The 26664-nt window shown below is 34.1% G+C and overlaps 1 long non-coding RNA gene across 2 annotated transcripts; it reads right to left on the bottom strand.

Annotated features, from left to right (window-relative positions):
* Window positions 1-4817: 4817 nt before the first annotated feature.
* LOC129799069 (uncharacterized) lies at window positions 4818-6181 on the bottom strand. 2 transcript variants are annotated; one of them, XR_008751491.1, is made up of 3 exons: window positions 5782-6175; window positions 5159-5696; window positions 4818-5088 (listed from the first exon to the last, which is right to left on the bottom strand). It is a non-coding gene; the product is annotated as an uncharacterized LOC129799069 (long non-coding RNA). The 2 variants fall into 2 exon arrangements; XR_008751490.1 differs by having other exon boundaries at window positions 5159-6181.
* Between the last annotated feature and the right edge of the window lie 20483 nt (window positions 6182-26664).

Below are 26664 nucleotides of genomic sequence, written 5' to 3'. Positions count from 1 at the left end.
TACCGCTCCTTTTTTCTTCATTTTCTACACGTTCTACTAATTTTATTTTACTATTAAAATATTCTTGGATTTATAAGAACAAAAATTGGTGATTGGAATTTCTTTTTTGTTCTTCCGAACTCAGCAACGACAATACGAGCCACTTATGTGGCCCCGCCGTTGCTTTTGGCCCATCTGTCTCGCTTGCCCTGTCCCTGCCTTCCCATAAGTGAGATTGTACGTGTTTTTTGTTACATAAAGTATTACTGAATTATTGAATATTTTATTGAATTGTATTGATTAATATGTAACATGCTTTGTACAATACTTTATGGCATATACGGTCTGTGAACCAAGGTTTCTGCCGTTTACTTGGGGAGACCGGTTGTGAAGTCGGTCGGCAGCCGCATTTGAGATATGATGTTGGAAATAAATATTATTATTATTATTATTATTATTATTATTATTATTATTATTATTAATATTGAAGTCATTCCTTCCTCATGGAAATATACGGACTATAAGGATCCATTTTAACTAAATTATTTTGACTTGATTGGCCCTTTTTTCAGTAAAACACTTCACTGAGATTTTTTTTTGATCAAACCCGGATTATTTTTGCCTGCCTTCTGGTGCGTGAACTTTCTCTCGAAGGACTTACAGTAGACTCTCACTCAATCGGCTCTTTTTCAATCGGGCGAAAAATTTTGTTGTTACTTTTCACGTTTAATTATGAAGCTAATTCATAATTTAATTATGAACCTAAATTTCCTATTTTATCGTGATTCTTTATAATTGAGCGCTTTTTGTGGAACTTACAAAGGCTTTGACGCTCAATTCCATCGCTAAACAAGATGACATTTTGCCTCATATTCCCGAGTGAAAGAGAGTCTACTGTATTAAGAGAAGTCCTTCAATTTACTTTATCAATTTTGTAATTTAAGTATCTTAATAAATCAGGTTTGACCACAAATTGATAAAATTATAAAAAAACACAAATGGCCCAGATTTATGCATATTTTCGAGAAAAATTGCATACTTGCAGGAGCTTGCTTTCGAATAAGTTACAGAAACGCCGTAAAATATGCAAAACATTTTTATCGACATTTTATCTGCATATATTATTGAGGGTAATTCTTAATCAAAAATCTTTTTTTTTTATTTACTTACTTAAAAAATATTCACAATCATTTAGGGTACTTCCAAAATGATACCACAGATAACTCCCAAATATAGGCAAATTTTCATAGGGTGGCGGCGTTAAGCCCTATCAACACTAACTCTAAATCATAAAATTTTTATTAAAATCGACTGTAAAAAATACTGAATCCTTATTTAACTAGGGGCTCGCTACCTTCGGACGATTCAAACTTCGGACAACTAATTGTTTTCTATGTTCTTAATGGATCTAACACAAGATTCTTTGTAGGATATTTAAGGCATTTAACTATTTATTAAAATATTAAATGGGTCAAATTCATTAAAAACATATTGCAAAATGAATTGATCGAGGCTTGAGTCGTCCGAAGGTAGCGCGTTTTCCCCTATAAAGAGCATAATTTGTTTATTAATGGAAGGTGTTTCAGTGCTCTATTTTTTGAGTACTTTTGGAAGTTACTATTAATTTCCGAAGACATAATATACGAATAAAAGGGATATATTTCTGCAGTTTGCTTTTGAATAATGAACAATTTTTTATGTGAATTCACATACTTTTAGTTGTTTAAAGTTTTGATTTGTAATTTGCACAAACTGGGCCATAATAAACGAACATCTGATTTTTATGACAAACCGTTACATCTCAGATTGATATAAAATCTGATTGAGAATTATTAATAATATTATTAACTATTGTTTAAAAAAGAATGTTAAAGGATATACCTTCATTCCTCTTTTATTGAGTTAAATTTTTCAGCAATTATTTTTAATACATTCTCATTCCCACGAATCTCAAGTTTTTGCTTGCTGAAGTGTGAAGCTTTTTGTTTTGGTGAAAGCAGGTGTTTTGTGAGATAACGCACTTCAAGAATATTTAAGTAAATATTATGTAGTTTTTGATTTAGAAACATTTTTCTCGTGATCAATCTAAACGTGAACACGTCTTAATTCCAGAACCGAATACAGTTTAATCATTCCTAAGAGAGTAGATACAGCTTTGCATCTTCAAGTAATCATGAAAAAGCCTACAAATACATATTACGATAGTTTTTTTTAATGATTCTCAAAAAATTACTGGTGATTTGTAAAAGGCGAAGTGTAAAAAAGTGTATCCGAGTATAAACATTCTGCACGACAATGTGAATATTAAAGCTCGTTATAAATAAATTCTGTTGTTTTTCTTCAAAATATCATGTATCCAGGTAAATTTTTAATGTAGTGAATAATAAAGAACGTGTGCTTCAAATAGTTAAGGTCACGCTAAACATGATTTTTAATTCAAATTCTTGAACTTGGCAATAAAATTTTATATTAGAAGAAATATTTGCGATACTTCGAATATAATAATTTCCCCCATATATGCCTTTGTTGAACGACTACAATCTGGATAAATTTAATTTATTGAAGTATTTGAAACTGTAAATTTTCTTCCAGATAGATCACAATTTATTATCAAAATTTTATAAAATATTCTGAATAAAATTGATGAAATGAATTGATTGAGATATCAAGCTCAAACTAAGACGAGATGAAAGAATACTCAATATATTAGCTTTTTGTCATAATATTTATTCTACAGAATATTTTATTTATGAGAGAGATTAACTGGAATATGAAAAAAAGAACCATTAGAATGCACATTTTACGGGGCAACTTTCAAAGAGCCCAAAAAGCGGTGGCAAAGCGTCTGAGGCTTTGCGAAGTGCTCGAAGTTGTGACTCAGTTGCTATATCTCAAAACTACTTTCGCTTCATTTACCGTTTCATTATGAGTAATATAATTCAATTTCTGTTTAAAATTATTTCTTGGTTATGAGCCGGTAAATTACCGGTTCAAAAATGATTAAAATTCGCTCCAGCTTGTCAGAAATTTCAAGACCTTTAAAATGAACGCAAGAATGATACTATTCGGTTGATAAATACGCTCTCTGGAGCAATTTTAACTGTAGGGGAGACTGGGGCAACAAGTCACAAAACGGATATTTTATTTTTTTACAAGCTACTCGAGCGCTTCAAAAGTTTCTAATTAGCTCAGTTTTATAGGAAATTTACTGCTCTACAATTTTCTGAAAGTAATTTTCCTCTATTTTGTAAGGAAATACGTTTATCGAGCCGATTTCTAAAAGGTAATTTTGTGAAAATTCTGAAAAATTCTGAGGCAAATGTCAGACATGGGGTATTGTCATATTTTGATTCGCTTCATTACGGGCGGGCTTCCGTAAATTTGAAAAAATACCTAGAGGACATATTTCCATAGAAAATTTATTCATCCACAGCTTTATAAAACAGCGTTTTGTTGCGAGAAAAGTGAGAAAACAAGAAAAAAGCTTCTCAAGCTATTTTAGAAAAAAAAAAACACAAAAGACTGCAAATCGTTTGACTAATTTTTCCTTAGAGGCATTCATTTGCCGGACTGCAAGGTTGGAAATTTATTTCTAACCTTGGTTAAACTCTCTCAAGGCACCCCGGGGGTAGCCTACACAAGGGGGCGTTACTGCCTTAAGCCTTTAAGGACGATAGGGTCACCCGTGACCCATAAGGAAAATAATTTTTCCTGACTAACTGAAGTTATTTCTTTCTAAAGTTTGCACATAATGACGAAGTAGAAAGATGTAGGAATCTAGGATATTTTTTGCAGATCTCCAGCTATTTGCTATATAAAAAATATTAGAGCTCAAAAATAACGAATTTTCAAATTTTCACGTTGGTTCATGAATTTTAATATTTTTAATATTTCTAATTTTTTTTAAGCAAAAACCTCTTGGGACTAGAAACTAAAATAACTATACATAATATTTCTCAACAAAATAAAAATTATAGTTTATTGGTATTTTCGGGAAAGCTTCATAATTTTCATGGGTCATATATGACCCAATCGTCAATAAAGGTAAAAAACACCGAATCTGTCTCTAGTGGATTTTCGAAGATTTGAGGTTAGACTGTTTCATGTTTTTGTTTATGTGTGCGCAAAATAGTTAATCAATAATAAATTTTTTCATAAAAATTATTGATTTTGTGTACCAATCTTCAAGATTCTTTGAGACCAAAAATTGAATGAGATTTTTTAAAATTAATTTTTGATCGTTTTAATTTTTACTCGTACTTTAAATGTTTTTTTTTATTATTACAAATATATTCAAGTTATTTATCTTTCAAAAATAACAGAGTAGACGAGTAAACTAGTAGCCTGGAAAATTTTGTACTATTTTACTTTTATGGACGATTGGGTCATATATGACCCATAGTTTTCCAGAACTCCTATGAATGGGAAAATTTCTTTTGAACCATAAATCTCCTATTTAGGCTAAAATATCGAGGGAAACTTGATTTCATTGAATTTCGCTCAGCGGAAAGCTTCTCGTCCTTAAAGGGTTAAGCCCGGTGGCTCGAAAGAGCCGTTACTAAAGGCCGTGAAAACAGCCGAGAGTTAGTCCAAATAAAATGGAAGAATTCTCCAGAAAGTTCTCACCAGAGCAAGTGAATAATCTGACGGGATTCGGATTATTCTCTTCCTCTAGCTTCGGATTTTCAGCTGTTTGGAACCGAAACAACGGTATTTTCGTATATCAACGAAATACTAGCCTAAGTAACCCCTAAAATTTGAAAAAAGGTTTTGGTGGAGAAAAATAAAGATAAGATAAAGATGGCAACAATCCATTGCTAGAATAAATAGTATTATATACTTTCACAGTATCATTTATTAAAACTTTGATTTTTAGTTTTAACAAAATTTTGACACAGATTTTTTTTGGATTTAATGTCTTTTATGTAGTTTTTGGGCAACATTCTTCTGGGATACAAACTTCACTGTTGTTGCGTTTGAATCCCTCGGCACAGTAGCACTTGTCAGGACATTTAACGTATCTGATGCCACAGTCATGGCCATCACAGTAAGTATCGCAATCTGGACCACAATAAACGAACACCTGGTTTGGACCACAAACCGGTTCTTCTAAGATAAAAATAAAATTTATTAGGGAATTATTAATAAAAGCTAATGACTGTTAATCGCTCCAAACTACCTGATTTCACGTAAGCACTGCAGATAACCACAAGAAACAGCACTATCGCAAAAAACTTCATTCTTAAGCTTTTGTAGTACCTCCTGGACTCAGTTGAATTAAGTAAATACTATTCATACGCTCATCAGCGATTCTTTTTATACCTTATTATTGTTGCTTGCTCAAGTGTGACTTCTTTGATTAAGCGATAAGCAAATGTTTTTTTGAAATAAAAAACAATTTAAGAATGTTTATATACAAGTTTAAATAAAACTGGATTTCAGTTTAAATTAATAAAAAGTTTTATTGAAAAAAATATTTATTTATAGTCAAATATTTTTAGAGCTTGAACGCATGCAAAGCTGCCTATCGGGTATGACTTAATTATTTTAAGTCAATAGTTATTTAAATTGAAAAATACCAGAATTATTCTTATGCAAAAAAATTGTGTTGTTGATAACATTGATTGTAATATCTAAATTATACCTTGCTGTACTACTAGTGTGAATCTATTAAACTAGAAAAATCCGAGGAGATATTTTAATCTCTTCAGGTCCCCCTTATAAAGATTTTTTTAAATAAAAAAATAATAATAAGCTATTAATACGGAAAAGAATTATTGGAATTTGCAAGCTTATACTGACTTTCATTGAGTATCGTGAATCTCGCAAGGTTTAGTAATTCCATGAATTGTTTATTAAATGTCAGGGGGCAAACAAGTCTCGGCCACTCACGGTTGACTTTGGCTGCCACTCAGAGCGATCCTGGAGACTGATCGCCCTATCAACCTGATCCTGAGGACAGATGCAATCATCGCGATGTTGGACACTGATCCTCATTATCTGCTGATCTGCCACTCTCAGTTCACTTTTTGGTTACACTTATCCACCCCCTGATAAAAGTGTTTCAAATACCAAAAAAAAAAATACAAATAAAAAATCGTGCAGAACATCATGTTTTATTCAAAATTTGTCCAACTTGGCAATGAAATCGTATCTAAAAGAGGAAATATTTACAAAACATGGATTACCAAAATTCTCCACATGTCACATTAAAGTTTATCGAACAAACACGATCTGGAAAAATGTGGTATAGGTACTGAATTTCAGGAACCAACAGCGCTAATTTGGTACAATAAACTAATGAATCATTACTGTTTGCTCCTCGAGTTCCATATTTTTTTCTCAGAAATAATTTTAGCTATAATTTAATTTGATGTGGATTATTTCTCAGAAGAAAATTAAATAAATTCAGAAGAATTTACTTTGCAATTTAATTAGAAAAATACCCAACAGAATATTGCGCGTCTCGTGAAAATATTTCTCTTGAGAAAAAGCTCTCTCAAAAGCTCTCATTTAGTGCTAACACGCGGAGTTTCAGATAAAATCTTTTCTGTTTTCTTGTGGCAGCATCAGGAACATGAGGAAAATTATTTTAACTTTGATCTCCTGTGTATTTAACTTTAAAGTCGGATATATAATTCTATTCTATCATGTTTAGAGATAAGGATTATGTAAAATATGGTGGATTATAGGAGATGAAAGAAATACTTTAGTTCTTTGGTGTATTTTTTCTTTTTTTTTTTTTGGTTATCGTTACAATGAATGAAATTTTCCAGGAAAAATTAGTAAAAGCTAGATTTAAAGTTTCCATAGATACGAGAATTCTTGGAATTGGAATTTTAAAAGCACTTCCCCTTGTCAGTAGAGGTTGTTTATGCACTGTAGAAACGAACAAAAAAGAAATAAATTAAAACAGACAGAAGTAAAATTGTCATGTAAGCTTTGACAAAGGAAACTTACTATTTCTTTTAACTCGTAGGATAAAGTGATGTAAGTTGGACATAGCGTTACAAGTTGGACTATTCGCCGGTACAAGTTGAATATGGCTTTTTTCTTGATAAATACAGCACTAATTTTTTTTTAAGCACAAGGAACCAAATTATAAAACTAAAGCATTAAAAATATACAAATAAAAATGAAGTACTAAATTTATCAAGAAAAAAAGCCCTGTCCAACTTGTACTATTGTCCAACTTGTACCACTTTACCCTAATTGTCAATTAGACCAATTTATATAAAGATTTTGGTTCAGTACGGGAAACTGGGGCTGTAGTAAACACGGGGTGATTGTAAACACTGTACTGCTTTTATATGATATTAAATTCCAGAGGACAAGAACTATATTAGCTCCTTGATGTAAGTGTCCCGGGTTCCAAAACCCTTTAGGGTAAAGTTGGGTAATTTGGAATCATGTCTATTTTGGAATTTTGAGATTTTCTCACTGTTACAGATGGTCAAAGAGGAAAAGAAGGCCACGAAGAAGTGTAAGACTTTACATTCAGCATGTACTTCTTCGTCGGTTTTTTTCTTTTGCCATCTGAAACTGTCAGGAAATCTCACTGTTCCAAATTGGACATGATTCTAAATTATCCCATTATACCCTAGGTCACCAGAATTTTTTCTAGAGTTAAAGGTGTTCGAATTGCAGCCAGTGAGCTTCACTGAACTTGATTCTACGGGGCATGGAATTGACAACCCTATCTCTGTGTAAGAAAAAATAATAATGGATGTCTCTAACTCCCCTTGCGGAAAGCCCAAGTTCCTCTATAGAACGTTGTGACACTATTTTTGTTGTTGTTAATATCTATATGAATTTACAGATCACATAGGGGATCCTAGTTTCCTGAGCAAATAGTCGACTTAGGTCTAAACACTAACTTTGTTAGGTGTCTAGAACGTTCTTTTAACTCTTTCGCGTCTTTAGGGTCATATATGACCCGGGGAAAAAAGTTTCTTTTTGGCTATTTACATTAATTGAAATCTAACTGGAGTCTTGAGAAAATGAGCCAAGAATCTTACATCCTTCTATTATGATGTCGTGCACGAACAGATAGATTTCAATTAATGTAAATACCCAAAAAAACTTTTTTCCCCGAGTCATGACATTACCCTAAAGACGCGAAAGAGTTAAGGGACCTCTGTCCTTTTCATCGTTTTGTTGGGCGCTCGCTCATCCATGTCCTTTCAGGCTTATTGTTTAGTAGCTTTCTAGGCCGTCATTTAGCTGGCATTCGCTGGATGTGTCCCAGCCAGCTAATTTGGCATGCTCTGATGGAGGTCACAATGTGTGGTTCCTCATAAAAGAGTTCCAGCTTATGGTTCGTCCAGATACGGTACTCTCCACTAACTGTTCTCCTCACTGGAAACATAGAACGACATAAATCCGTCTCAGCATTCGTCCTTTGAAGATCAGTAGCGATTGCTCTTCAACTTGGGTCATCGGTACTACCCCTGAATCATGAATGACAATAGGCCTCATTGTTCGAGAACGGAATATTGATGATAGAGCAAGGCATCACTTATTCCCTGCTTCAATCCGCTCACTGAACTCCATCTTCATAGTGTTGTCAGAGCTCACGTTGATTACGAAGTATTTGAAGCTTTGGAGATCTCAGTGGCGCAATAGGTAAGACCGTTGGCTTAAACTTCCACGAATTGCCCGTAAGGTTCTGGTTGTATCTTGGCGCTGCGAGCCGATTGCCATGTATTTTGTCTTTCCATCGTTGACTTTGAGTCCGATTGTGTCTTCGGCATTGGCTAAGTTGACGAACGCCTCCTTCATAGCTACCGCACTTCAACCCAACATTGATATCATCCTCATGCAAACAGCTGCGACGACTTAGATAAGATTCATGATCGTTTGTTGTACCCAGAAGGTGTAATAAAATGTTGTTGTAACCTAGTCCGTGTCCTTTCTTATATACTATTAGGACAACTGTGGCCACGTTTCAGTCGCTGGCACCGTTTCCGACTCCCAGACGTAACGGATAAGATCGTGAATGTGGTTGTATAGCTCCTCTCCGCGTTATTTAACCAGTTCTGCTGCGTACAGTTCGGAACCCTTCCTCATGGTGATCGGGGCCATCTTTCATCTCGATCCATCTCCCTAGTACATCCTCTGTCTGCACTAGTGTGTTTTCCGACTGGTCTTTTAACAAAGACACCTGCAGTTGGTAGCCCCGTCGCTGAGACGACGCAGCCCATGTCTTCCAATTGATCCTAGATGTAGGCTCTCGTTTTTTGCCAAATCAGTCTTTGCATTTTCTTGCGGATTGCCTTGTATTCCTTGAACCTTATCCTGGAGGCCCTGCCTAGAGTACGTTTGCGCGACATAAATTTTAGCACTCAGCATCAAACAATGGCTTCTTTTTCTGCGTGACCCTTGACAGGTCCCTTTACAGCTTCGAATGTTCCATCGATCGTCTCCTAGTTTGTGCATAAACGCCGTTTCTCCTTTAATACCTTTTGATTCTGTTCTTGGCGTTGGGGATTATTGAGGACTTTTTAGTTGCTGCTGGATGTCTTTTTCTTAAAAGAGATATTCTGTCCTTGACACTTCCACTGTCACAAGGAAGCGATCCGTGTCACAATCTGCCCCTCTCCATGTTCCCACGTCCAGGATAGGACCTGTGCCGATTAGAGACAAGGAAATTGTCTAAAAGGTTTCGTTTCACTCCATCGTTTGACCTCCATGTGACCTTGTGGAAGTCCTTGTGCGGAAAGATGATAGTGGTTTTTTTTATATCCCTTGCTCATTAGCCTCAGGTTCGTAACTTCCCACTGGGGTTGGGACCCAATCTTCTATCACTCACCTGAATGTACGGGGGCCTAACAGCAACCTAGCGCGCTAGGAGGTGAACATAATAATTTTGGGGAAGAATCTGTATATCGAATTACCCCCCCCCCTTCCATTTAGACCCATCACATAAATTATGTTATTTTTAAAAATATCGTTCGAATTTAAAAGGTTGGAATATCATTCATACCCCAAATGCTTAAATTTTGAAGACTTCACGGTAAATGTTACAATTGATCAGAATTATTTTTATTCTTAGAAACGTGATCTATAAAGCCTAATTTTCATCTTCAGAATAAAACTTACAAAAATAAGGAAATCTTGTAGCTTTCTTTTATTAAATTTTTCTTATCTGAAAGTTTCCTTTCTCTGAAGTTAAGAAAGTCAGATGTGAAGTGAATGAAATTGTCACTGGTGGCATATTGTACTTAAGATCCCATTCTCGTTCGTGGCTGCGGAATTGGATGAAAGTCACAAGATAATGGATGCTCGCCTGGGGGCGTCGGCTTATGAAATTAGTGGCTTTCCAGTGAAGCTCATTAGACAACCATCAGCGTACTCCTTTTTCCCACCCACACCGTCCTTGACTTAATTCATTGTGAAGTGCCTAATAATCAATTTCAATTAGCCCTGTGCAGGCACAGGAATTCATCTTATCTCCCACCCAACCGATCATACCCCATGTGAGATGCCAGTAATGAGGTGGCAATGAGGCTGAGACTATTTACTGATGACACCTGGAACGGATGGAATTCCAAAAAGTATTGCTATATGCATGGATCTTTTTGGCATGAGTACCATCACAGCTATCACTTATTCTAGTCAGGAATAAGTATGAGAAAGGGAATAAACCTCAGCCATTCGATACAATGTGATGCTTATAAATTTCTCTTTGGCATCACTAAATCACGAAAATCCTCACTACAAAACGTGTCACTCATACAAAGTTTCTTTTTTTTTACCAAGAGGCTCTTATAGGATTTTCTCTCAATGCTACGGCCATCAGAATTTTTCCTGCAACCCATCTATCCTACCCAATGAACTTGCTATCCAACCACTTTTTCAGAGATCCTCCACGAGCAATTAGCTCACTGAGAAGCGTGTTTAGGAGTAAATTGACACAAGCACCACTTAAGGCTTCTTGTACACTTTCAAGAGTAGAATTACTCGAAAATTTATAGATAAACACTAAAGCTGTGCCACCATGCAATGGGAAGTGTTTCACTTATGGATAATATCAATCAGTTTATAAAAATATTGTCAATTTAGGATTTATTGACTAACTTCGGTAATTAAATAATTAAATAGTTTGTAAATGTTTGTGAATTCCAACTAGGGAATTACTTAAAATGTTTGTAAAAGTTTGTATTTCTTTTACAAACATTTGTTTTAAATATTTGAAAAAAAATGTCACGTTTTGTAAAGTTTTGCCAGGAAAAACAAAATTATCGCAAGAAATGTCTCTAAAGAATTAAAAAAGTTTCTCAAGTGATTATTTTTCGACCAATACTTGTGAGAAAACTGCTAACTTTTACAAAATTTTTGTTAAGTTATACCAGTTACACGATTTATGAGTATTTTGTATGTTCCTAGTAGGAATTAACAAGCATTTACGAACTATTTTGCTCAACATTTCGTTGTCATATAAGCTACGCCTTCTTTCAGAATTAAACACCAGAATTAAACAGAATTAAACATTTAACATTGTTGATAATGTGAGACGGTAGGGGAGACTGGGGCAAAATTTGTCAAAACGAAAATTTCAATATTCACTATTTTCTAAAATAAAAGAGACTGAGGCTTGAAATTTTTATTTTAGATAGCCATCATGAACCTTCTTAAACTTATAAAGTTTCAATGAATTCGAGGAAGGATTATGTAAAATAAAAAATAATGAAATTTTGAGCCCTATTTTTGGAATATTTGGTTTACAGAAAATATCAATACTGATTAGCTCAATTTAAGCACATTTCTCGTTAAGATACAGAAAAATTATTTTCGACAAAGTTGTCACAATGTCAGCAAGAGTGTGCAAACTTTTGCTGCAAAAAGTGAATTTTTGTGTAGTTTTGTGGAATTTAAGGATGGTAAATGCAATTTCATTCAAAGAAATGTCCTTTTGATGAACTTGCTCACTTTTGTGTAATTCGTCGGTTTAAACGTTCGAACTTCCAACGGGTTTTTAGGTAAGTTCTCTCTGATATACCTTCGAATCGGTAAAGGAAAAACCTCAACCGGAGAGAGCTCTCAAATCGGGAAGGTTATTACTAAACGAGACGAATATTGAAATTCGAAATGGCAGAACAAAAGAAAAATTCGAAAGGTTATTACAGAACAGAGCCATTGAAGAGCAGCAAAGTTACCGTAGTCATCTGTAAGTCATCTGAGTAAAGGTGGTAATGACAAGAAACAAGAACTTCCAATAAGCCATTAATGAATGTTGATAATAGTAATAGTCCAAGAATTGTTGTGCCTTGGCCAATACCTCGAGCAAGGTTAAGAGTGGAGGTTAGCCCATTGAACTTAACCCTTTGCTGACGCTCATGAAAGCAGGAATATCGGGGAAAGCGTGCTAACTGCGAACGACTGAAGCTTCGCACAATTAATTTTTGTTTTGATTCAATGCCTCAAACTTCCATAAAGGAGCTATGTGTAAAATCAATTAAGAACATAGGAAAATAGTTGAGTTGTCCGAAGCTTAAGTTGTCCGAAGGTAACGCGTTTTCCCCTAGCATTGAGACGGCAGATGAGGAAAATCCATACTAGTTCGGCAGTAATGGTACGCAATGTTACAAAATCTAAAAATGCATTACGATTGGAGTAATGGGAAGGTCACAGTGCTCTTTTCTGTACGAAAAAACCATTGATATTGCACTTAAGAAATCTTTCAGCAATTAAAGTGTGGAGATTTAATAGAAATTTACGCTTTAAACGTTAATTCTTAATCCTAAATCCTCAGTGTATGATAGTTTTGGATGATCCTTTACTGCCAAATTTTCGAGCTGAGTATTTTCCAGGGTCAGCCTGTGTCTATTTTCGGCATAAGGCTTTGCCAAATGGCTTAACTGCTCTAATTTCATATCAATCATGATTTTTTGGGAAAATTTGACTTAGAATTGGAAATTGGATTATTAAAGATAAATAACCTATCAGGCTCTCAAAAAGAAATTAAATTTCACGCTATTTAGGATTTTGAGACCTACCGGAACTGGGCTAAACCTCTAGTCTGAAGACCGCTTTATGGTAGTTTTGCCATTGGGATCTCCAGAGCTGTCTTCCAATTTTCAGGATAGATTGACATGGTAATAACCTGATCAAAAAGGTCAGTGGTAAGCCCCTGAATTAAGGGAAAGAGTTGTTTAAGAAAGAATGTTGGAACAACGTCCATACCTGGGGCACTAGAACCAAGTCTAGAAAATGCAGATGTTACTTCTATCACAGTTAAATGACCGAAGCAGAACGCATTGAAGAAAAGCGTAGGAAAGAATGTACCAGTGCTATGTTAAGACGCACTACAAATGGATGCGAAATGAAGATTATGGCCTAGACACACTTACGACTTAAGCCGAGAGACGACTTAGTGGAAAATTATGGAAATGTAGTTTAATCATTATTTCAAATATAATTACGCTAAGCCGTCTCTCGGCTAATCCTTTGGTCTGTCGAGGCCCTTAGGCTCTTTAGGGAAAAACAGGTGATCAGATTTAGAAGTGACCGCGGGGCTCACACCCAATTACCTAATGATAATCTTTTACTGTTTAACCTCAGGACACTGATAAGTTGAAAAGGAGTCGATTATATAACTGCTCTCTCTGATTTCGACCAGTAATAAAGAAAGCCTTACTGTAAGAAATTTCTAAAGCATATCATAGAAGACATAACTTCGAGCATTTGGAAAAGACTGGTATGCTTTGCAACAACAATTCATCTCTCTGTAAAATTTACTTGAATTGAATGAACATTTTGCATTGACTCTCTTATATAACGATGAATATCTTTCGATACAATAATCTGGAAATATTGACCGTGATAACCTGCCGGCATGAATTCAGGTGCGAAGAGAATAACAAGAAGTTATTGTCATTTCCAGAAAATATATTGAATTCCAGGCTCACAATCCATATCCATCTGCTGAGGAAAGTCTTATTGATTCGTGCAGAATTTACATTCTTGTATGTAATATTTTTACAGGACTGTCACAAGTTATGTTCCATTGTATGTCTGTTGGATGGAAATGACGATGAAGAATATTCGTGGAGAATGCACAACTAAAATTTCAATAGGAGCCACAATAGGAGAACACGAAGAGTGAAAAGCTTCGTCTCATCTTCATTGGAAGCTTTCCTTTCATATGCAAATTATGTTGTGTAATATTTCTGGGAAAGTCAGTGGGAGAAAAATGAAGAGGGTTTACTTAAGAGTGAGATTGTGTATAAGTTAATTAAAGCATGAAAAATAACACATCCAACGTAATTAGCAAATAATAAACTTTACAAGAACTTCTTGTACCCACAAACGAAACCTGCTGAAATGGGCCTCGGTGTAGGACAACATGAGGAAAAGTCAGCACTCAAGTTTATGCATATGTATTTGAAAATTGGTCTCATTAATTGGAATGTCACAACTTGTTAACTTAGGATACTCCACCAACATAGCACCACATTTCCCAACATCAACCTCTTCAGGCACCTTTTACCCCTTTAATTCTATATCTTTTCACTTCTAGTTTGACTTTCTATTTCAACTTTGAACACGTGTTTTCTGGTTAAGGACACTGAATAGGGTTAACGAATATTTTATACACAGATTTTGAATTTTCAGGAAAACAAGACACGAGTACACATTGTGAAAATGAATGGAGTTATTAAAAAGTTTTGTCATAAAATGGCACAACTTCTTAATTATACTTCCGCCTTGTGTATTTCACCAATCCTTATTGCTTTATTATTGCATTCTGTACGCGCGAAAAACCCCAATGCAATCACTTAATTAGGTTCACGATGGAAAAGGGGGATGCCTTTTCCAACAACTTTTCTATACTTAACTTTCTTTATAATTGAGGATATGCTTGGAAAAGTTTCATGAATTTAAACTTGTACTAAGTTTATGATTGAATCTGCAATAAGTTAGTCACATTGTACACAGTAGAGAAAGGGTGTGAAGTACACAAAATAATAATCAAATTAATCACTTGGACTATTAGGAGAAAGCGCGCTACTTTCGGACAATTCAATCTTTGAACAAATCATTTTTTTTCAATATGTTTTTAATTAATTTTGTTCATTAATATTTTATATTTTAATAAGATAAGTGTGCCAAATTCCGGCCAGCTTGCAATTTCGGCCATATTTTTTGTTCCTCGAATTTCCATGAATTTTAAGTTTTTGGATACTCTTGAGATTATACAATGCAAAAGAATAAAAAAAATGTAGCTTAGACAAACGAAATGACGTGAAAAAGACATTGGAAGAATTTCCGAAGTGCACGAGACTATGAGAATGAAGGTACCCGAAATAGGCCACCAATGCTATGTCTACATTTTTATTCATTTTAAAATGTATTAAGAATGATTTTAGAGAAAATAAAAATGATAAACTGTCTGCAAGGTTCCAAGCAACACTCCTTATAAAAGAGTAACAAAAATATTCAATATATATTAAGATATTATATTTTAAACTTGAGACTTTGTCGCTTGCACGCAACTATGCCGAAATTTGGCACACTTACCCTACTTACTCCAATGCCTCAAATTTCCTGGATAGAACACTAGTCAAATCTATTTGGAACATAGAAAAAGTTGAGTTGAACGAAGCTTCAATCGTGCATTGTGGGAATAAGCCGACGTTAATTGCAATCAGCAATAGGGAAATCCGGCAGTCGTCGGGAAGAGACAATCACTCAGGCTAACAAAAAGAAAATACCGGCAATACTCAAGACGAAGAAGAAGAAGATCCGAAAATTGTGCCAAGTATTACAAAAATTGTAAAAGATTTGTGCCCCCGTGCCCTCTCATGCTCTGTTATAACCCTGACCAAAACCCTGAACGAGTCTCAGAAAAAAATTGCAAGACTTGACCAGTGATAAAGGCTTGGAGACCGAGCCAAAAGCTCTGGAGATAGTTGATGTGTTTCCCTGAGTGATTATCTCTTCCCGACAACTTTCGGATTTCCCTATTGTTGACTTTAATCGTGCGAAGGTACCGCGCTTTCTCCTATATGGATTTAGGACCAAAGGGTTTATTCAAGTGCCAAACAAATGGGTTGTATATTTAAATAGTTAAATACCCAAGCAGCAAAATAAGGTCAGCATGACGTTCTTTAGTTGTAATATGATAGTAATTAATAGGGAACTAGTACGTCATTTTTTGAAAGTGATGAGTTACTTTCACGTAATAATAAAGTAGGTAATAAATACAATAAAAATTATTATACGCTAAGTTTTACGTTTTACTTACCTAATTCTTACCTTGAGAAAACTTCGTCTGTAGAACTCACAGGAAACTTATGTTATGTTATTGGTAATTTCAAACGTACCTAAGTTATTTAGGTAGAAATAACAGACTATTGATGTAAGGATGTTGTTTTGATCAGTGACCTTTAGCGATCAATAGTAGCGTACCATGAAATTTTGGCGTCCAGGGCGAGTATCTTAGTCAGCGCCTCTAGACCCTCCAACGTGAAATTCCTACTGAAATTTTTACAAATTATTATTTACATTGGAGACTGGGGCAAAAAGTCACAAATCGAAAATTTCATAAATAAGATAGCGGCTTAATTTTTTTTTTCCATAGATAGCCGCCATAGGTCTTCTTCAATGTCTAAAGTTTGTTAGAATTTGAACAAGGAATTTAGAAAATACAAAAATATCGAAATTTTTAGCCCTATTTTTGAAATATTTCCGTACAGAAGATATCAATTATTAGCTACTTATTTTAAATTTGATGCACTGGTGAATATTTCCCAAATTATTTGGATATTCTTTGAATACGAATCCGATATATATTTCAGAATTTTACAAAGATTATTTTCTCCAGAAATCCTTTTATTAAAAACGACCATTTGGGGTAAAAAGTATCAAAAGCTATGGAGTAAAAAGTACCAAAAACCGAAACAATTTTTGATGCCCCAGGGTAAAAAGAAACGTCAATGTTGTGTCACCGTTTGTTGTTTGCATTAGTCAAACGATTTGCAGTCTTTTGTGTGTTTTTTGTAGAATAGCTTAAAATGCGCTTTTCTCGCTCAGGTGTTTTACAAAGGTGTAGAAGAATAAATTTCCTCTGAAAATATGTAATCTCGGTATTTTACTTAAACTTACGGAATCCCGTAATAAAGCGAATCAAAATGTGATTATATCTTATGCCTGAGACTATTTGCCCCAGCATTTTTGAGAATCATCACAAAATTACCTTTTAGAAAACGGCTCGATAAATATATTTCTTTACAAAATAGAGGAAAAGAACTTTCACAGACTTGTAGAGCGGCAAATTTCCTATAGAACTATGCTAATTGGAAATTTTGGAGGTGCACGGGTAGCTTGTAAAAAAATAAAATATCCGTTTTGTGACTTTTTGCCCCAGTTTCCCACTGGTAAAAATAAAAGGGTCAAATTGACCCTTTTCAAAAGGATGGATCGTATTGGACCCTTTGAAAGGTTCACTTTTGTATCTCTTGAAATTTAGTATGCACATTTATCACGAATAATCATGTTTTATTGTAAACTTATTACTGATATCATATTTCTCTCATCTGAGCGAACACCAAAGATCACTTTTTCATTGTTTTTTTATTCGTTTATTCCGGAATTAAATAGATGTCAAAACCGTGACCCTTTCGAAGGATACCTGGTGACCCTTTCAAAGAGTCAAATATGATCCATCCTTTGGAAAAGGGTCAATTTGACCCTTTTATTTTTACCAGTCAGTGCCCCTATTTGCTGATTTTTCGTCCATCAACAGGATATGTTCACAGGGTATATTTTTGAACTATGCGTCATACTGAAAATGGAGAGCTAAATTTTTGGTAATTTCTGTTTTTGTTTTTAGATTTTGAATAATGTGTAAAAACACGGCTTTTTTTAAGAACTGTCTGGAAATATGTCTTACTAATTTCGTTTATTTCAGTCTTATGTTGTAGAGCTATTTCAGTTTTAAATAGTTTAAAAAAAATCTTTAATCGATATATCAGTTTCTGATATATTGCAATTAAAAGCAAAAACGATTTTTCTAACAATTATTTGTTTTTTTTTTAATTGAGCGCCGATCAACAAAATTTAAGAATTACTTACGACGGATGTTTGGACCTCTAAATAATGCAGCCTAGGAATTCCGAACAAAGAAAAAGCATGATCTGGAGGAGCTTTATAAAGGAGCCAGCTTTACTGCTTCAATTCGCATGAGAAGGCTAATCTAGCTCGGTCACATCTATGAACGGAACCCGGTAGAGACGGGAAGGAAGTGATCATCCCTACACTGAGAAAAAAAAAGAGGCTACGATTAACTTTTTTTTCGATATAACTTTAACTCTTTTCGGGTGTAAAAACATATCAACATTTTTTAATGTTAATTTTACACCTTCTGAGGGTAAAATCAACATGAAAAAGGGTAACTTTAATCCATAATACATCTAAAAATTGTAATATTTACACCGATTTCGGATCAATACTGCAGGGTAAAGTTAACATTTCCGGAATGTTATTTTGACTTTTTCGCATTTCTCTCACTCACTCAGTGCAGTAATCTTATATGTGATATGGTCATGAGAGTTTCATAGAGATACTTGTAATAGTTATTCGAAACTCACCGACCTTTAACGTTGCCCGATCCCGGATATCTATGAAATTTGCCATATAACTTTGTCATTTGCTATAGAATCCCCCTACAGCAGAGGTGTACAAAAAACCGTTGAAACCGAATTAATGTCAAAATAAGTTTGTTATAGTAGCGTTTTGATCGTTGACGTACATGTTTCACTTGACATTTATTCGGTTTCAACAGTTCTTTCACGCCTCTGCCCTACAGGTTATTCTATCTGATTTGCATTTTGACAGAAAAATATACCTGTTTACTGTTGCAAGTGATATCACTGTGAAATTTATCACAAAAATAGATTGAAAAAAGAAAAACAAAACACACGTGTGTTTTTCCATCCTTAATTATTTCCACGTCAGAGAAAAAATTTGAGCTTTAGGCCTTTTGATTGTGAAATTGACACGTGGCTTTCAAATGATCACAGAGAATCGTATGAATGTAAAATATCTTACAATTATAAATAATCCTTCCCAGAAGCTCAAAATTCTGCCAAAGAAAAATGTAGGTTGGAAAAGTTGTTGTCATAGTGAAGATATGATACTTTTCATGTGGGAGCGCAAAATAATTCGTCAAGTATATACGGAGCGTAAACTGATAAGATTGATATTTTACCTTGGCATTACTCCGAAAGCAATTTCTTGGAAAAATCTACTGCACTTCGCACTCTTTCTTGGAAACTGTGTAAGAGCTTTAGTGTTCTTAAGAAGCTTGTGTTACCCACAAAGAACTTTTGAAATTGATACACAATGCGGGAAATTTAGAAATATTTTTCCAAGTGTCCTACATACAACGCTGAATTTTCAATCAATGCTTACGAATTGGATAAATAATAAAAGATCGAGAATATTCTTTTGACGGTTACAATCACTGCGTTTTATATGTTTTGTGGAACTTTTACTTAAATTAAAATATCACAGTATTCTAAATATATCCAGAAAAAAAATAAATTATCCTTGGGAATATCCTTTCACTGAGAGATATTCGAAAAAGTTAAAATAACATTCCGGAAATGTTAATTTTACCCTGCAGTATTGATCCAAAATCGGTGTAAATATTACCATTTTTAGGTGTAGTGGGGGTTAAAGTTACCCTTTTTCGTCTTAGTTTTACCCTTGAAAAGGTGTAAAATTAACATTAAAAAATGTTGATAAATTTTTACACCTAGAAAGTGTCAAAGTTATGAGGAAAAAATGTTAATCGCACTTTCTTTTTTTCTCAGTGTTAGTGCTTTCAACTGATGAGAAAAGAGAGTCATGTGGTCATGACGTAAATTTTATGGAAACAAAAAACGTATGTAAATGTTATTCACTAATTTTCCAATTGAAATTTGAAAAAGGGAAAAAGACTAATGATGAAAATATATGACAATACAGTGATTGAATACTCTGCCATTATTTAACAAATATTTCGAAAACCAATTGAATCAATGACGAATGTGCGGTTCAGTGGTATATCATTTGTCTTCTGCACTTGCAACAGCACCCACCACATTCATTTAATCATCATAATTTAATGAGTATTCATTGGCAATATTCCCAAAATAGATGTATTAATTCTAATTAGATAATGCTAGTTATTAAAGCACAATTTCCATCAATTATCTTCCATTTTTATTTGGAATATCATGCATTATTTTATTGATTAGTTTAGTTCATATGCTAGAGATATGCTGCCTTTGCATTTTCATTACTATTTGAGTACACAAATGCTTCTAGTTAACATTCCTTGTTTAATTTGGGTTGGCACTTGAATGAGTAAGAATACTTCTTCAAGCTAAATTAACTTCAGAATTTCTCGGAATTTGATGGTTTTTGGAAGTGGAATAAAATTGTATAAATTGTGAATAGAAGATAATTTAATAGTAGACAAACAGTTAGTCATTTCTATTAATAGACGTGGTAGGATCACCCGTTTTGTTTGAAAAATCGCACACTCTGCATTTTAAAATTATTTTCTCGATTTTCTCGAGGCTAACCATTAACGCTAAGACTGCCTAGGGGTACGGAATTGAAGAACAGTGACGCGTAACATTGTTAACAAGGATCCCAAGGATATTTTCCCCCACTCCAAACAAAACCATGTTTTTTTTGGGATTGCTCTTACGAAAGTATCGCTGAATAATTTTTATTATCGATTTTTTCAAGGTCAAAGGTTAAAAAGACTCTAGGTAGAGTATTGCTCATCTAAATAGTATCATGTTTGGGATAGTTGGAAAGATCTTGGAATTCCTAAAAAGTCTGTGTCGGTATCCAAGCGGCATTTGATATCCAAATAATGTATGTCTCAATTGTAACCAATATATTTTTAACGTAATGGAGATATTTCTAAAAAATATAATGTATGAACATGATGGAAGTATATTATCTGAAATTAATGTGCGTTGTATGCCAGAAAAATACCTTTACTAAAAAATGTATAGAAAATATCAGTTATTTACTATTAATAATTAACACTATTTAATGGCCTTTCGCCTGAACTAAAATCTGTAAGTAGTCTGGGAGTATTCGACAGGGGAGTCAAGGCTTGGTTGTGGAACCGCTACTCTGGGGAATTTGGGGTGGATATTCGTGTGGTCTGAATGGGCTCGTTTGGTTCTCTGCGTGGCGAGGTTTTTCCTATGATTCGGCCGGCCTCTATTCTCAAGATGTAATTAGTGGAGGTGATTTCCATTCCTGTGGTTGTGGCTCCTCTGTCTGTGACGCTGGCTTTTCCTTTCGGGGTCTTTTTCGCCTTTTTTTCGCCCCTCTTTTGTACGGGATCAGCCGGTGTTTCTGCCTGAGCTTGAGCCGGCCGCGGGTTTGGGGGTGCCGGTGGGATTGTGGGTTGCCTCTGTGCGTTGGGGACTGGATGGGCTCTTGGCTATGGAATCACACAGAAGCGATTCGGATGTGGGCATGGGAGCTTTAGCTTTTTATCTTATATATTTATATTTACTTTTTTTTTTACTACGTTTTTCCTGTTTTTCTAAATTTTAATTTTTAATCTTAATCTTACAATTTAATCTAACTGAACTCAGTAGCGACAACACAAAATTACTTAAATTTTAAGTCGCTACTTATCCCTCGAGGTCCTGTATTTAAATTTTGCATAACGGTGTTAGGGATTGTTGTTATGTCATAATATATAAAAATTTATAACTATGTATCCTGTGAATGATTGGCATATACAACCTGTGAAGGAGTTTTCCACCGTTTTCACTCCGGAGGTTGGTCATCAACGCTAAGACGGCGGTGGCCGCATAAACCCAAAGCATATAATTTCTTGAAAAGGACTCGAGTGTAAGCACAATAAATAAATAAATAATAATAAATAAATAATAAGAATAATACATTTTATTTGATAAATTCCAGTTAATATATTGATATTTCCCCTTAAAATTACGACTAAATATTTTTAAATCCATAAACAAGTCATAATATAATCTATTTTTGAGTGAAAATGTATAAATCTGTGTCAAAAACATCGAAAGTATATTTATCTTACATATTCTTGCTGTTATGTTGACGTAATGTCGTGAAACTGTATGAACATCACGTTTTGATATTTTTTAGTTACATTTGTTCCGTAAAGGAGACAAGTTATATACAACTTGTGTTCTTTTTGGCGCTACCAGATTGTCAAATTCCGCTTTGTTTACTAAGCAGAGATTCATATTCCAAAGAAAATTTGTGAAAAAGGTGATGTTAAACATAAATTAAAGCCTTGAAGTGCACCAACGTTTGCATTGGAGTCGAGCACATAGAAAAAAGGGACCAAATTTGAAAATTTGAGTGTAATTGATGGAAAAATTATGAATTAATACTTGGTTCGAGAGAGTTAACATTTTCTTTCTTTAATTGCAGTGTACCCAAATTGTAAACATTAGGACAGCTTACTGATCTGCTAACGTGAAACTAAATTGCAAAAACAGTGCCCAGAATGCAGAAAATTCTTATAAAAAGCATAAAATTGAAGTGTTTACTGTGCAGTAACATTATTGTTATAAGGAATCTGTAATGTGAATATAATGTACGACATAATGTAAATATAATCACAAAAATATGTCAAGATGTGTTTTCTTCTATATTTTTTATTTATTCAGGTTATAGCATCTTTATTTTATTTTATCAGAACAAAAAGAAGATTATGGCGTGGAAAATTACAGAAAATTGTTGGTGCTAAACCCAATTTAATGTAAAATTATGCACAAAACATTGATGAGCATCGATATTTGTCCAGAATGGTGCTTAAAATTATGTATTTTACCAATACAAGCAGTAAAAATCTGTTATCCTTAAGTTTTTCAATGATATAATGGAAAGGGCAGTAAACTTATTCAATTTTATTTATTTTTTTTTTAATTTCCCCGCTTTCTCTTGAAAATTTCAGGTCGGGAATGAAATAATATTCACTAATATTGTATCCTCTAACGGAAAACAGTCATTGCATTAAAGTTTCATACGCGATAAAAGTGCACGAGGCACAGAATATCTGACTGAATCGTTAGGGATAAATAATTATTCATTTAAGAAAAATATTTGAGCAAGTTTTATATGAAAATGCAAAAGAAATGACAATTCTGCGATCAGTAGTTATAAAATTGACATTGTATAGTGATTATATTTTATTTAGTCATAATTGATACATTTTACCGTGCAAGATGACGTGCTTACGTCAAATATTAAAAATTGTTATATTTCGTATGAAATAATTCTCCATTCACCCGAATATGGACCTCTTTTATGCGGTTATATAGAAGAAATTTGTAAAATCTTCGCCATTGTTTTCGTACAGATATCAGACATCTCTACTCATTTATAGCGATAAATGCCGCTTGGATCGGTAATAAACCGATTCATAACCTATGAGTATTTTTTGGTAGAGAATCAATTGTATTACTCTTAAGCTGTTTTGCGCGATCTTTTGAATGTTTGAATAATTTAATCGATTCAATAAATCGGTTTCAACCGGCAGACAGTAAATAATGCAAAAGTAATTTTAAGGTATAGCAGTTCAAAAATATTTCTCCAAATTTCTGAGAGTTTCCCTACATTTTTCACCTCTAAGACTTCCAGGGGAAAGTCAACATGAAAAATTTTCAAGATATGCAGCGGAATATTTTGTATCACTTTCTTCTGTAACCTTTCCCGAGGAATTGATCAACAATTTTCTTAGAGTATATAGGTCATGTATTTTGATATTTCAAAGAAAAGTTCGGGAAAGTTTCTATGACTTGAGAAGATAGATCATCAATACCTCACACTTGAATGCCCTATGCACAGGGAATTTAATTGAACATTAAGACTGTTGATTAAAGAAAAGTTTATTTGAAAATGGCACACAAAGCTCCAAAGTTGAGAAAACTAATTTTCAATAACTATAAGTTGTTGTGAAACCAACTGAAATGTATTATGATATTAAGAGGTAACTTTATTATTAAAAAGACTTTGTAATATCATGTAATTAATATATCTGAGCCAGATCAAATTGACCATCGTTGGATGCTGTTGTGGTGAATTGCAACATTATTAGCTGGAACACTTTTCCACTTAGGTCACTTGAGAGGATGAGATTTGAGAGACAGGAGAGGACACCAAGTTTGCACCAGCTTTGATGCAATTTTCACAGAACAACCACAACATCGACTACCTAACCTACGTCCGTGGCTTTTATCCTCACAATTTCGTATGCATTTGCTCAGCCATTGGATGTCTGTGGATTTGAGTGGCTTATTCTTGGAAAAGGCTTAGTGTGGTTTCATATCCACTATCACCCATTTTACATTCCCACCCTTCCCACCATTTCCCTCTTTCCAAAATACAAACATCCCTGGAAAACACATTATGTCTGCCCTCTTGATAAATCCTCTTCATGACCTATGAAAAGCCCATGTTTCCCATCAGTCTGGCACTAAAGTAGGAAATGGCATGGGTATGATGCCAAAAGGAGCACCCTTAATAGACTTTTATGCAAATTCCTCTGTAATTAGATGTTGCAATTAAATTAAATACCCCTTCAGGTCATTTATGCCACTTCCATCCTCCTGATTTTACACCTCCATCTCATTAACTTTCACCATGAATATCTCCTGTATTTAATTTTAAAGTTTTCTTACTTCACTTTTTTGTTGCACTACAATTTTCTTGAATAAAAAAATATTTGTACCAGTTAAACTTTGGGATTTAAACCCAAAGATAGTTACTGATTAAATTTGAACGTCTTTGTCGTTTACTCCTGTTGACTCTGGGGAATTTTTTACCATGCCATTAAGTTCCATTTTCCCAAATTTGGGGCTGCACAGACTGGCAATTTCGTTGCAAATAGGAATTCACGAGGTGCATTGTGGGCACTTTTAATCCCAATGTGTACCCCTGATAAATCATAGGGGATGATTTTAAGTCTCCATTTCGTCCTACATCCTCTCACCTCAAACCCAATTTCATCTAATGTTCGTCCCTTATGAGGACCCGTACAAATTTAGATCGTAACTAGATTAGAGATTGAGATAGGAATCCCATCAGGAACAAAGCAGTATATAGGTCAGAAATATCAAAAGAAAACTTAAAATAAGATGCTAAGAGATTATTTAAACTGAAAATAAACTCCACTACACAAGAAAGAAAATAACTTCCTTAGAATCAAGTCTTCGACAAGTGTGACCAAAAACGGTGGGAAATTCTGAAAGTCGATGCTCAATAATTTTGACTCATGCTTTTACAGAGCTGCAAAGTTCAATTTTCCTGAGCTGCCAAAGTATTAACTTTTGTGTATTGTCCTCCGACCACAAAAACGATCCCCTTCAAACAAAAGACTTTTATGGTAAATATTAACCATGATAGACACTCTACAACTTGTAATAATTGAATTTTCGAAAAGACACTTGAAGTGTGATAAATTTGTGAAATATTGCACATCAAAATCACGATTTTAGGCCCGTTTTTATTTTTGCTTTTTGAACTAGCTAGGGTAGAGTAACCACTTATCGCCATGTTTAGGAAAAACTTGAATTAATTTCATTATGACTTTTGAACCCTTATTGCAAGATCACTCAAATTTAACACAAAGTTACTTAGATGTATTGGCTGCAGATTCGTGAAAACAATAGTCGTCCAATTTAACCCTGGACTACTTAAAAAATTGATTTTTATTAACAATGCAAGAATAACCACTTCGTCACTACTTTTTACCACTTTTCGCCAGTTATGTAACCACTTCTCGCCACCCACTTGGAAAGGTTTAGACTTAATTATTTTGGGCAATATTATGCAAAGAATACATTCAGTATTTCTCTTTCCTCATGATTACCTTATTATTACTCACTTTAAATGATTTTTCTTCGCTTTTATATGAGAAATAAAACTATCGGACTATTGCATAAAGTAAATAATCCAGATTTGACAACTGAGAATCTACAAAATGAAGTTAGCGTCGCCTTTTGAAAATATATGGCGACAGGTTGTAAAATCATTCCGAAATATTACAACTTTTCGCCATGACTCATTTTTATATAAATATAATATAAAATGAAATATTATTTAACTAAAGACAAATTTTATCTATTCCACAAGTTTAATTTAATATTCAATAGACAAATTATTTATCCAAAAAGGTACATTTTGCTTGATGAAAATTTGATGACACTTAGTATATTGGGTAAGAAATATTGGATTCGATGCACTTGCTTAAGATATTGCTCTAAAAAATGCTCAACAGCGTAAATTCAAAACGGATAATTATCATTTTTTGACTCTATACGTAGCAGCAGTAAAAATACAAAGAACTAAAAGAACTAAACAAAAAATAGCGATTTCAAGTTAAGTGGCGAAAAGTGGGGCACTGGTGAGAAGTGGTGATTCCACCCTATTAGACTGTATGGTCATGGCTAAAATTCGTTAAGTAACTTGGAAAAAATCAATTCTTACTCAGCTGCAAGCTGCATCATTACGAACCTGCAAAACCTTTCCCTGTAAGGAATACCACTTCGGTGCATTTTGAGCATTTCTCATTTAAAATTTCTTTGTTTCAAGATTGAACTTGTCGCATTACACTTTAAATTGGTCACTGGTAATTTTCAAAATCAGTGTTGTCCGAAATGTGTTCTATAA

The sequence above is a fragment of the Phlebotomus papatasi genome, chromosome 1 (assembly GCF_024763615.1).
Source record: "Phlebotomus papatasi isolate M1 chromosome 1, Ppap_2.1, whole genome shotgun sequence".
Classification (NCBI taxonomy): Eukaryota; Metazoa; Arthropoda; class Insecta; order Diptera; family Psychodidae; genus Phlebotomus; species Phlebotomus papatasi.
Note: the sequence above shows the minus strand (reverse complement) of the source record. Positions and strands in the feature narration are given on the sequence as shown.